This window comes from Pinus tabuliformis, chromosome 8, assembly GCF_031772625.1.
Source record: "Pinus tabuliformis cultivar Carrire ecotype Pingquan chromosome 8, CPIR1, whole genome shotgun sequence".
Taxonomy (NCBI): Eukaryota; Viridiplantae; Streptophyta; class Pinopsida; order Pinales; family Pinaceae; genus Pinus; species Pinus tabuliformis.
Genome location: NC_142294.1, coordinates 1,809,084,788 through 1,809,097,201, shown reverse-complemented (window position 1 = coordinate 1,809,097,201; position 12,414 = coordinate 1,809,084,788). Strand labels below are relative to the sequence as shown.

Below are 12,414 nucleotides of genomic sequence, written 5' to 3'. Positions count from 1 at the left end.
ATCAAATCCAGACTCAAAGATTGGAACAAGAAAGAGTTTGGAAATATTTTTAAAGCCAAAAGAGAAGTTGAACAGAAACTCCAGGGGATTAATCAAATCATAATCATAGATGGTTTTACCAAGGAAAGGAAAACTCAAGCTAAGTCTCTTTAGAAGGAATGGGAAGATAGGTGCATTCAAGAGGAGATATTCTGGAGGTAGAAATCAAGAGTGCAGTGGATTAGAGAAGGGGAAAAAACACAAAGTTTTTTCATAAATCAACTTTGGATCACAGGGCACATAACAGAATTTCAAAACGCAGAGATTTTCAAGGGAAAGAGCTTGTTTCCCACAAGGAAATGGAATTTTTCCTAGTACAACACTTCCTTAGCATTGCAAAGGAGCCTCTCTTAGACAGGTCACAGTTCATTAACAATTTCACAAAGTATATTCGTAGGCTTGTAACAAGGGAAGACAATCACAATCTTAATAGGCCAGTGTCTGAAGATGAGGTCAGTGAAGTTATCAATGAGATGCAAAATTGTTATACAGCAAATTGACCCCCTCATCAAGTCAAAGGGCAAAGACATGATAGCTGAAGAAAAGACCAAGATCACATGCCTTGTTTCCACACTAACGCTGGCTATGCACTGACAACCTGCTTTATAAAGCTTCTCTGCAAGCCTAAGGGTGTGTTAGTGACCCAACTAACTCAAGTTTCTAGTTCGGGAACAGTGTTAGTGGATCCTAGTGAAGTTCTAAGGGTCAAAGGAATGAATTGACTCATAAATATCTAGATATTTGTTCCTAAAATCACTCAAGAAAAGCAAGGAAACATCCAGATTCGACCTATTTGGAGGATTTCTAATCCTAATGAAGGAGGCAAATGGGAAAGAGCTGAAAAGCATGGCAACTTCATTGCTTTTACCCTAGGGAACTCAAGGAGGAACTTGGAAACCCTAACTCAATTTCTACATAAGCAAAGCTAGGGCTATGGTGATAGAGGTCAGAGCATTTGAAAGGATAGCATACTTGATTGTTGAGCATTGTCTCAAATCATAAGAAGTTGGTAAGAAGGGAGAGAGAGAGACGCTGGAGGGGTAAGGGAAGGTTGATGCAACAGATGGTTGTAATCACTCTTCCAACATTAATATAGAACTGCAGTTGTACTGTCTACTCCGTGGTGTTGGTACTGTCATTCATTCATTTGTTTGTCCAATACCTTCTAGCATGAGTAGCTTAGTTATGTGTAACTAGATGTTCTTTTATGTATTCATGTATTAGTTATTAGAGTTGTATGTTGTGATTATGCTTGTCTCTTCTATGTGCAGGACTTGATCTGGCGCTGGCTCAGGGGACTTCCACCTAGCTACATTGCACTCTCCAGCAAATATACACAGAGGCTTGAGGTAATCTATTTATCCTACTTTGATAATTAGTCGTTGTTTATGAACATGCATGTAACTTTGTGACGGTTGCAGATAATCTTACAGTCTGCCGAAGGTCCCAGGAAGACCTTTGAGGGTATCTTCATTCTCCATACACCATGCATTTTATCCTATAGCAGAATTGGTGACTTCGCTGGGGACTATACATCTAGTTCCCAGTTTACCGGGACAATTCTCAGTTTTCTCCTCCTCCTAAGACCTCATTATACTTCTCCATTCCCTTTCTGACCCACCATAACATTGTTGCATCTTGCCTACATATATTCATCATTGAATCTGATCTGAGAAGCCTTGTTTTGAGTTGTTTCCCCACACTAACGTAGGTTAGCAGACTACACAGTGCTTTATAAAGCTCTGTGTCTGCATACAAGGTGCGTTAGTGGACCCAGTAACTCTCTGTGGCCACTGTTATAGAGCATTAGTCTCCCAAAACCTTGATTTCCAACTGTGTCTGCAAACCAAAAGGGATAGGAAGCCTGCTCATGGACTGAAAGAAGATCTGTTACTGCATTTTGTTAGAAAAATAGGTGTCCTAAAAGGTTTTCTTTGGGAAACAAGTTTTGTTTTTCTTTCTTAAAAGCATTTTTTATGAAAGAAAGATCCACATTTTTTATTCACTCTTCTGTTTAGCTAGTTAAAAGTTGCTTTATTTTTGGTTTCAAGTAGTTGTTAGGAAAACATTGGAAAGATGTATGTTGGTTATGCATGTGTTAAATGACTAGGATGCATGGAACAAATATGAATATGTGAAAGACTCTCACCTGTAGAATACAGCTTGTTTTCATCGAATTGAATTTTTTTAAAGCATTGTCTTGTGCATGACTTTTTGAGTCAGAGTCTCATCACATTTCATACATCAACTCCCCTACCGAAGACAATAAAAAAGTACACATAAAATTTACCTAAAATCAATAAGTAACTCTTTATTGAGCAAACAAACATTAGTTTGTGGCTAGGATCTTGGGATAGGCAGTGTGAGTAAACTGCCCAAGATCAGAAACCAACACTACTGTCATTAAAAGAGAGAAAATTCCTTCTGCACTAATACTACCGGTACCACTCCAGTAAAAGCAGAGCTAAATACGAGACAACATTAGACTATAAATGAAGCTAGCCCACCTTCTCTTACAACTCCTTTGGGTATTCTGTGTATCGGGGATCCCTTCGGGGATTTCGGAGCTGAGTCGGGGACTCAGGTATCCTGCCCACACAGCGTACTATCTGCGACTATGTCCCCCCCAGTGGTGTCTCTGATCTGTGGTATCCTTAGTGGCCAAACTTTTAGGGACTTACATAAGGTGACTGGGGCAGGCTGCCATGGTACCTAACACACACAGACCTACTCTATCTTTAGTTTTTGGGAGGGTGCTCGTCTTCACGAGAGTACTTGGCCCCTTAATCTAAGGTTCAAGCGAAGCTCTAGAGTAACCGTAACTGTACATCTGGCCAGCCTTCCGTTATCTCAAAATCAAGCTCTGGAAGGCTGCAAACCAGGAAGACTTCAAGTAACTATTTCAAACCAATCTTTAGACTAAGGCTTAGCCTCCTTAGCCTGAGAGGGCTCTCTCAAAGGTTATTGATTTTGACTAATGATTAGATGGCTAACTCTTGTGATATAACATGAACAAGTATGTTGGCTGGACAAACATTAAACTAATTCCCATTGGGCTTATGGAGTCAAACATACTACAGCAAACAGTGATATTTCCTCTACATAGAAGTCAGGGCATGTGACATTTTAATGTTCAAAACACAACTCTTATAAAACCACAGTTCATAGATGAGTACAGGAAGTCAGAGCAACATAAGTGAATTCTGAGTGATTACTCCTCTAAGCAACTGAAAAAAGACATGAAGGACAAAGTAAAATAACACATCTTGAACATGGAAATGCTGTATGAATCCTGAGAAGAAAGGCATATATCTTATATTACTGAAATCTGTTCTTTACACAAGCCCAAAATAACACTATGTTTTCATAAAATATCCAACCCCCATTACATAGATGTTTCAGCTATATATAGAAACATTATTCTAACTACTTCGAGCTTTCTCCTCCAGCATGAGGGGAGCCCGATGACTGCCACTAATGACACCTATTTGCTATTGAACTGACTCATTAAATACAATAAGTGCTAAACTGGAGTTTAAAGAGTCCTAATTTAACTATAACTCTAACTCTATCTTCCTCGTAGAATGATTCTTTCTTGTTCTTTGACACCTGTCTCCTTTTAGTTTGGCTGAGATGGCTGAGATGAGTATTCAATGTTCCATGCTGGCTTTGGATGCTGAGTGCTTTAATGGTTCAGTGATGTTAAGAGAAATCCCCTGTTTTTCGGTTCCAGTCTTCCACCATTTATTCAATATGCAGCAGCATGTCTTTAGCTCTTTAATAACCCAAAAATATAGAGCACCACGTCCATGATGTGCTGGCCACCTTTTTTCATGTGTGAAGACAACACCTTTCAAAAAGATTTTGCTGATTTGTCAATCATAATTGATTAGCTCAACTGAAACATGCAGCTACAGCAGTTTCGTAGCGCGCTACGAAACTGCTGTGTAACTTCAAAAGCACAGTCCTCCAGCATCAGTTATACAGCATGACTTTATGTTGAGATATGTTAAAACAATAAGACCTGAAATTGTATTCATTTATGCCACAGTCACCGGACAGCCTACATAAACAATGCTTGAATCTGCGATTTTAATAAGTCTACAGCTCCTTCAAATTTGTAGGCTCAGCCATAGGTTTGATATCTGAGTTCTTTATACAATTGCTCTAAACCTGGTTGAATTTGGTTGCCACCACCAACAGCAACTTCTTTCTCTAACTTCAAGCAATAGCTTTCCAATGTACTGACTGTTACTTGCAATTTAAAGTCCAGATTAAATAAAAATTCAAGTTCCAAGCTATTCATCTCCAACGTGCTGACACCCCCAACTTTTGCATAATAAGCATTGTTAAAGAATGCATCATCAACAAACTTTGCTGCAACCATTACACTTGTGAAAAGTGTGTAATATTCATTCTATCCAACAGGATTCCTGCATAATTCAATGACACCGCTACTCTACTTTTGATTGCCAACCAGCTGCCTCATAACGTAAGGAAGAATGCCTGCATGATTGAAGTATTCCAATTCAACCTGTGTATCAAACCTTGCAACACAAGTGAATGATTTTCCAGTGTCTGTTGTAACAGTAATGTCTTGACCCGGCTTCAGTTGAGTGATATCATTAGGAATATCTATTGTGTATCTCTCATGCCCTGTCAGGCCAAGCGACTCAGCATCCTCACCAGATTTGAAACACAATGGAATAATACCCATGCCAGCCAAATTACTGCGATGAATACGCTCAGAACTTTTTTTTTTAAATAACATTTTTCACACCCTGCAATATTGGACCCTTTGTAGCCCGATCCCGAGAACTTCCACTACCATATTCAGATCCAGCAAGAACAATTGTATCATGCCCTGCACTTTTGTACCTCATAGCTGTGTCATACACAGATAACTTCTCTCCAGTGGAGATATGTATGGTTTTTGGCCCAACTTCATCATCCAAGAGCTTATTCACCAAGCGGATATTTGCAAATGTTCCTCTAGCCATGATTTCATCATTTCCTCAACGACTTCCATAGGAATTCAAGTCTTTTCTATCAATAGCGGTCCTAGACAGAGATGTTTCAAGTGGGTAGTCGTGCATATAATGAGATCCACCATGTGTTTGTGATCTCGAGGGAGCATCGCTGTGTGACTTATCATCAGCAAAAGTTCTCATCTTGTACCGCCTAGAGGTTTCTACGTCTGAATATTTACAATAATTAATGAGGGCCATAAAACAAGGTCTTCTTGTTTAGCTCTTGTTTCATCAAACACAACGACTGATATGACTTTGCATTATCAGGTGGCACATCTTGATTCCACCCCACAAGGACACACACCGCTTTATAGTGTCTTGACACCTGAACGAAGCACTAAATTATCCACTTTTGCCTTACGTTCACACTTCTGGTCTTCACTCTGCCCCTATGCTCTCTTTTCGTCTTTTGCTGGAGACCTTGCGGATCTTTCCCTTTGAGTCGTAGTAATTGACAGCTGGTAGACTTGATTCAGAAAAGACCCTGAAGCGCTTGGTTATTATCTCTATATTGTCATCGACTCGGCCTTGGTTCCTATTCAGAAGCCGCTTCACATCTCTTCCTCGAGACAGTCAAAGAATAGAACAAAATACGGTTGAATCGCTGTAACATTTTCAAATGCTGCACGGTTCTCTTCATCTGCGATTTGCATTTCCTCCTGCTAGAAGCCAGTTCAAATTTTCATCATCTATTGATCTCTTAGACTTTCGTTTCCCCTTGAACTTCTTATCTGTTTCACTATCAGTATCCGCATTACCTGACTTCCTTTTTTACATTTTTTTATTGGCATTGCTTTTCAGCTTTCACGGCAGTGAGTTCACAAAAGAGACGGAGGTGGATGACCAACCGATCTGGATAAAATAATTTAGTACACCATTGACTTTTTTCTTTTGCAGGCATCAAATGCTTTCTATGTTCCATCTCAACAATGGAATAAAACAAAATCGTATTGAGAAAGCTCGGCCACATATTTACATCTATTGGCGCCATGATAAACCAAAACTTTAGTGCTTCCTTCAGCAGTGAACCAAGCAATCTCGTTCCTCCATTGAATAACAGCTACCATGGGACAAACAACACGGGTGTCTTTAACCTGAGGTAGTACCAAAACTTTGAAGCATATCCTGGAACTGCGATACCACCGACATGAAAGCATCCAGGTGGAAGAATAGGACGCCAAATAGAGACTTTTCTTTTTGCACTATTTCCTCTGTTCCACCACACTAACTCAAACTCTGCTGGGGTACTAAGAACCTTATAAGCTGACAACTGTTGATGCATTTTGATGAATATGACAGGCTATGGATTCGAACAAATCCCCAATTTCGTAGCGCAGCCAGTGCAAAATATGAATTATGCGCTATGAAATTACTTAAAGCATGTTGCACTGCGAAACTGCTGAAAAGGATTTATGTACCTTTGGCAAACAATTGAACTGATGTGAACAATTTAGAACTTTTTCTTGAGTGATAACAGTGGCTCCACTTGGGATAGTGTGCTCCTGTAGTACACTAAGAACTCGTAGGTCCAGTGCTTTGTCCTTTTTATAACAAACATGGATTTGCTTGACAAACATCCCCTTCAAGCTTCTTGGGCCTTCACCTCGGGCTTAAGCTCGATGATCACTGTAGGAGAGAGGAATCTACTAAAAAAAAAATGCTCAGTCAACCTTGAGCTTATTTGCATATTCCTACCTACCTACCCTATCCATTTCAAACTTCTTTCAGCTCAATCAATGTGAGATTTCCAATGTAGCCAATCATTTGTCTTATCTGATATTGGAGTTTTTTCACTGCATCGGAGTTCGGAGCCACTATGATATTGTGATGACCACTGCCACTGAAATTGCCTCTGATTTTCATAGAAAAGCTGAAACACTGGAGAGTAAAACTCTTCCATGTATTCAGCTATAGGATCCCATAATACATGATCAGCTTGATGACTCTTGTAACTTTCTGGTTGTGCAAACTGATCTTCAACAACAGTGTACAGTCCCTCAATCGTGAAAGAGAAGGGAAGCAACACTCTCACCTTGTGTTCTGTCATAGAAAGCTTCTGAAAATAATGATCATGATTATGAAAACTATATGCCTGAATTTGACCTTCTAAACCTTCAATGTCTTTCTCAATGTCCTCAGCAACTTCATCCAAAAATTTCATCTTATCTTCTGTCTGGCAGTCAAATGATTTTAGATACGAGGACAAGGACAAAGAAAAACTTTCATTTGTATCTCCATTACTATGATCATTATTCCATTGTTTGAAACCTTGAATTGAAGGAGAGTTTGCCACCACATCTGATCTATTTATCCATTCATCCAAAAACATAAGCCAAAAGTCTTCAAATGACTTAATGGATTTGGCAGGAAAGCTTTCAATCCACTGTTTGCATTTCCCTTGAAATGAATCATAGAACAACATAATGCAAACATCCTCATGTTTAACTCTAAGAAGCTCAGTAAAATCAAAGAAATCTGATATATGCTTCAAAGTTAAACTCAAATCTTCTCCATTGAATTTTGGACCATTCCTTAGAAAATATGCATCCTTGGGAAAATGATTTGGGAAACCATGAATTCCTGAAAAATCTATGCATGCATACCTTGAGATAAGAATGGTAGCATCTGGGTCCTTCATAACTCCAGTGGAATCACCATGAATGTATGAATTTTGAATTCTTCAACAATGGAGTCGCCAAGGTAGATTGCAGCCTCGAAAACCTTCTGAGCTCCTGCTACCTTCAGAAGTTCAGCTTCATAATTTCGGGAATGAATAATCTTCAGACTCCCGGCAGACGCACCAAAATGTTATCTCAAAATCAAGCTCTGGAAGGCTGCAAACCAGGAAGACTTCAAGTAACTATTTCAAACCAATCTTTAGACTAAGGCTTAGCCTCCTTAGCCTGAGAGGGCTCTCTCAAAGGTTATTGATTTTGACTAATGATTAGATGGCTAACTCTTGTGATATAACATGAACAAGTATGCTGGCTGGACAAACATTAAACTAATTCCCATTGGGCTTATGGAGTCAAACATACTACAGCAAACAGTGATATTTCCTCTACATAGAAGTCAGGGCATGTGACATTTAAATGTTCAAAACACAACTCTTATAAAACCACAGTTCATAGATGAGTACAGGAAGTCAGAGCAACATAAGTGAATTCTGAGTGATTACTCCTCTAAGCAACTGAAAAAAGACATGAAGGACAAAGTAAAATAACACATCTTGAACATGGAAATGCTGTATGAATCCTGAGAAGAAAGGCATATATCTTATATTACTGAAATCTGTTCTTTACACAAGCCAAAATAACACTCTGTTTTCATAAAATATCCAACCCCCATTACATAGATGTTTCAGCTATATATAGAAACATTATTCTAACTACTTCGAGCTTTCTCCTCCAGCATGAGGGGAGCCCGATGACTGCCACTAATGACACCTATTTGCTATTGAACTGACTCATTAAATACAATAAGTGCTAAACTGGAGTTTAAAGAGTCCTAATTTAACTATAACTCTAACTCTATCTTCCTCGTAGAATGATTCTTTCTTGTTCTTTGACACCTGTCTCCTTTTAGTTTGGCTGAGATGGCTGAGATGAGTATTCAATGTTCCATGTTGGCTTTGGATGCTGAGTGCTTTAATGGTTCAGTGATGTTAAGAGAAATCCCCTGTTTTTCGGTTCCAGTCTTCCACCATTTATTCAATATGCAGCAGCATGTCTTTAGCTCTTTAATAACCCAAAAATATAGAGCACCACATCCATGATGTGCTGGCCACCTTTTTTCATGTGTGAAGACAACACCTTTCAAAAAGATTTTGCTGATTTGTCAATCATAATTGATTAGCTCAACTGAAACATGCAGCTACAGCAGTTTCGTAGCGCACTACGAAACTGTTGTGTAACTTCAAAAGCACAGTCCTCCAGCATCAGTTATACAGCATGACTTTATGTTGAGATATGTTAAAACAATAAGACCTGAAATTGTATTCATTTATGCCACAGTCACCATACAGCCTACATAAACAATGCTTGAATCTGCGATTTTAATAAGTCTACAACTCCTTCAAATTTGTAGGCTCAGCCAAAGGTTTGATATCTGAGTTCTTTATACAATTGCTCTAAACCTGGTTGAATTTGCTTGCCACCACCAACAGCAACTTCTTTCTCTAACTTCAAGCAATAGCTTTCCAATGTACTAACTGTTACTTGCAATTTAAAGTCCAGATTAAATAAAAATTCAAGTTCCAAGCTATTCATCTCCAACGTGCTGACACCCCCAACTTTTGCATAATAAGCATTGTTAAAGAATGCATCATCAATAAACTTTGCTGCAACCATTACACTTGTGAAAAGTGTGTAATATTCGTTCTATCCAACAGGATTCCTGCATAATTCAATGACACCGATACTCTACTTTTGATTGCCAACCAGCTGCCTCATAACGTAAGGAAGAATGCCTGCATGATTGAAGTATTCCAATTCAACCTGTGTATCAAACCTTGCAACACAAGTGAATGATTTTCCAGTGTCTGTTGTAACAGTAATGTCTTGACCCGGCTTCAGTTGAGTGATATCATTAGGAATATCTATTGTGTATCTCTCATGCCCTGTCAGGCCAAGCGACTCAGCATCCTCACCAGATTTGAAACACAATGGAATAATACCCATGCCAGCCAAATTACTGCGATGAATACGCTCAAAACTTTTTTTTTTAAATAACATTTTTCACACCCTGCAATATTGGACCCTTTGTAGCCCGATCCCGAGAACTTCCACTACCATATTCAGATCCAGCAAGAACAATTGTATCATGCCCTGCACTTTTGTACCTCATAGCTGCATCATACACAGATAACTTCTCTCCAGTGGGGATATGTATGGTTTTTGGCCCAACTTCATCATCCAAGAGCTTATTCACCAAGCGGATATTTGCAAATGTTCCTCTAGCCATGATTTCATCATTTCCTCGACGACTTCCATAGGAATTGAAGTCTTTTCTATCAATAGCGGTCCTAGACAGAGATGTTTCAAGTGGGTAGTCGTGCATATAATGAGATCCACCATGTGTTTGTGATCTCGAGGGAGCATCGTTGTGTGACTTATCATCAGCAAAAGTTCTCATCTTGTACCGCCTAAAGGTTTCTACGTCTAAATATTTACAATAATTAATGAGGGCCATAAAACGAGGTCTTCTTGTTTAGCTCTTGTTTCATCAAACACAACGACTGATATGACTTTGCATTATCAGGTGGCACATCTTGATTCCACCCCACAAGGACACACACTGCTTTATAGTGTCTTGACACCTGAACGAAGCACTAAATTATCCACTTTTGCCTTACGTTCACACTTCTGGTCTTCACTCTGCCCCTATGCTCTCTTTTCGTCTTTTGCTGGAGACCTTGCGGATCTTTCCCTTTGAGTCGTAGTAATTGACAGCTGGTAGACTTGATTCAGAAAAGACCCTGAAGCGCTTGGTTATTATCTCTATATTGTCATCGACTCGGCCTTGGTTCCTATTCAGAAGCCGCCTCACATCTCTTCCTCGGGACAGTCAAAGAATAGAACAAAATCCGGTTGAATCGCTGTAACATTTTCAAATGCTGCACGGTTCTCTTCATCTGCGATTTGCATTTCCTCCTGCTAGAAGCCAGTTCAAATTTTCATCATCTATTGATCTCTTAGACTTTCGTTTCCCCTTGAACTTCTTATCTGTTTCACTATCAGTATTCGCATTACCTGACTTCCTTTTTTACATTTTTTTATTGGCATTGCTTTTCAGCTTTCACGGCAGTGAGTTCACAAAAGAGACGGAGGTGGATGACCAACCGATCTGGATAAAATAATTTAGTACACCATTGACTTTTTTCTTTTTCAGGCATCAAATGCTTTCTATGTTCCATCTCAACAATGGAATAAAACAAAATCGTATTGAGAAAGCTCGGCCACATCTTTACATCTATTGGCGCCATGATAAACCAAAACTTTAGTGCTTCCTTCAGCAGTGAACCAAGCAATCTCGTTCCTCCATTGAATAACAGCTACCATGGGACAAACAACACGGGTGTCTAAAACCTGAGGTAGTACCAAAACTTTGAAGCATATCCTGGAACTGCGATATCACCGACATGAAAGCATCCAGGTGGAAGAATAGGACGCCAAATAGAGACTTTTCTTTTTGCACTATTTCCTCTGTTCCACCACACTAACTCAAACTCTGCTGGGGTACTAAGAACCTTATAAGCTGACAACTATTGATGCATTTTGATGAATATGACAGGCTATGGATTCGAACAAATCCCCAATTTCGTAGCGCAGCCAGTGCAAAATATGAATTATGCGCTACGAAATTACTTAAAGCATGTTGCGCTGCGAAACTGCTGAAAAGGATTTATGTACCTTTGGCAAACAATTGAACTGATGTGAACAATTTAGAACTTTTTCTTGAGTGATAACACCTTCTCTGTTATTCATTGAGATACTCAGTTTCATCTCGAGTGATCAGTGCTTATCAGACAGGGTCATTTCCCTCTGTTTGCTGATTGATCAACTTAGTGTATTTTTTATATTTTTTAGGCACCCGAGTGTTATCATTTGACACTTTAACAAATATCACGATAAAATTTATTGATAAAAATTAATAGTCACCATGGCTACATCTAGCCCTTGTCATCAATCTAGACGATTGCTAGGACTTCCTCCACTCATTATGGAAGATTCATCGAGCTCCAGTGAACCGGATTCCCCATCTTCGGGGGATCATTCTCCTAGATCTCACACGGGATCTGTTTGGATGACCAATGATTCAAGTTTGTCGGAGAATTTCTTTACCGAAGGATTCCTTCCTCCCTTTAAACCTCTGCTCACAAATCCGTTGGACCCAATCTTGGCTCCCACGGTACCTATACTTCCTGCTTCTGTAGTCAGAACATTGCCATTTATCCCATCGACAACTAACGGGTCGTGGGACTTTAGGGACACTTTTTGTCCTCCACCACTTCCCCAGTCAACAATCACCACAACACCGTTAATGGTGAACCCCACTATCCCATTTGTCCTAGGTACAACCACTCACATGACACCCTCTACGAGTGGAACCCAGCCGATGCTAGGTTCCACCCCTTTAGTGTCAAACTACATACCTTCGACAAGTGCTACATATAACACTCCCTATAACGCTCAATATAGCAATATGGGTGCGGTTCCCATCCACCAACAATATGGTCGGCCGCCATTGTACAGTTCAAACCCCTAGATTCAAGTATCTGGGGGCATTCCCAATATGCACATGTCGGTAGGGAACATAACAGTTCCCCCTCCATTCTCAAGCATGC

The 12,414-nt window shown here is 39.6% G+C and overlaps 2 pseudogenes; both read right to left on the bottom strand.

The window, feature by feature from the left end:
• Positions 1–4,461: 4,461 nt before the first annotated feature.
• LOC149243493 (aconitate hydratase, cytoplasmic pseudogene) lies at positions 4,462–5,210 on the bottom strand (annotated as a pseudogene).
• Positions 5,211–9,490: 4,280 nt separating this feature from the next.
• LOC149243492 (aconitate hydratase, cytoplasmic pseudogene) lies at positions 9,491–10,202 on the bottom strand (annotated as a pseudogene).
• Positions 10,203–12,414: the final 2,212 nt, after the last annotated feature.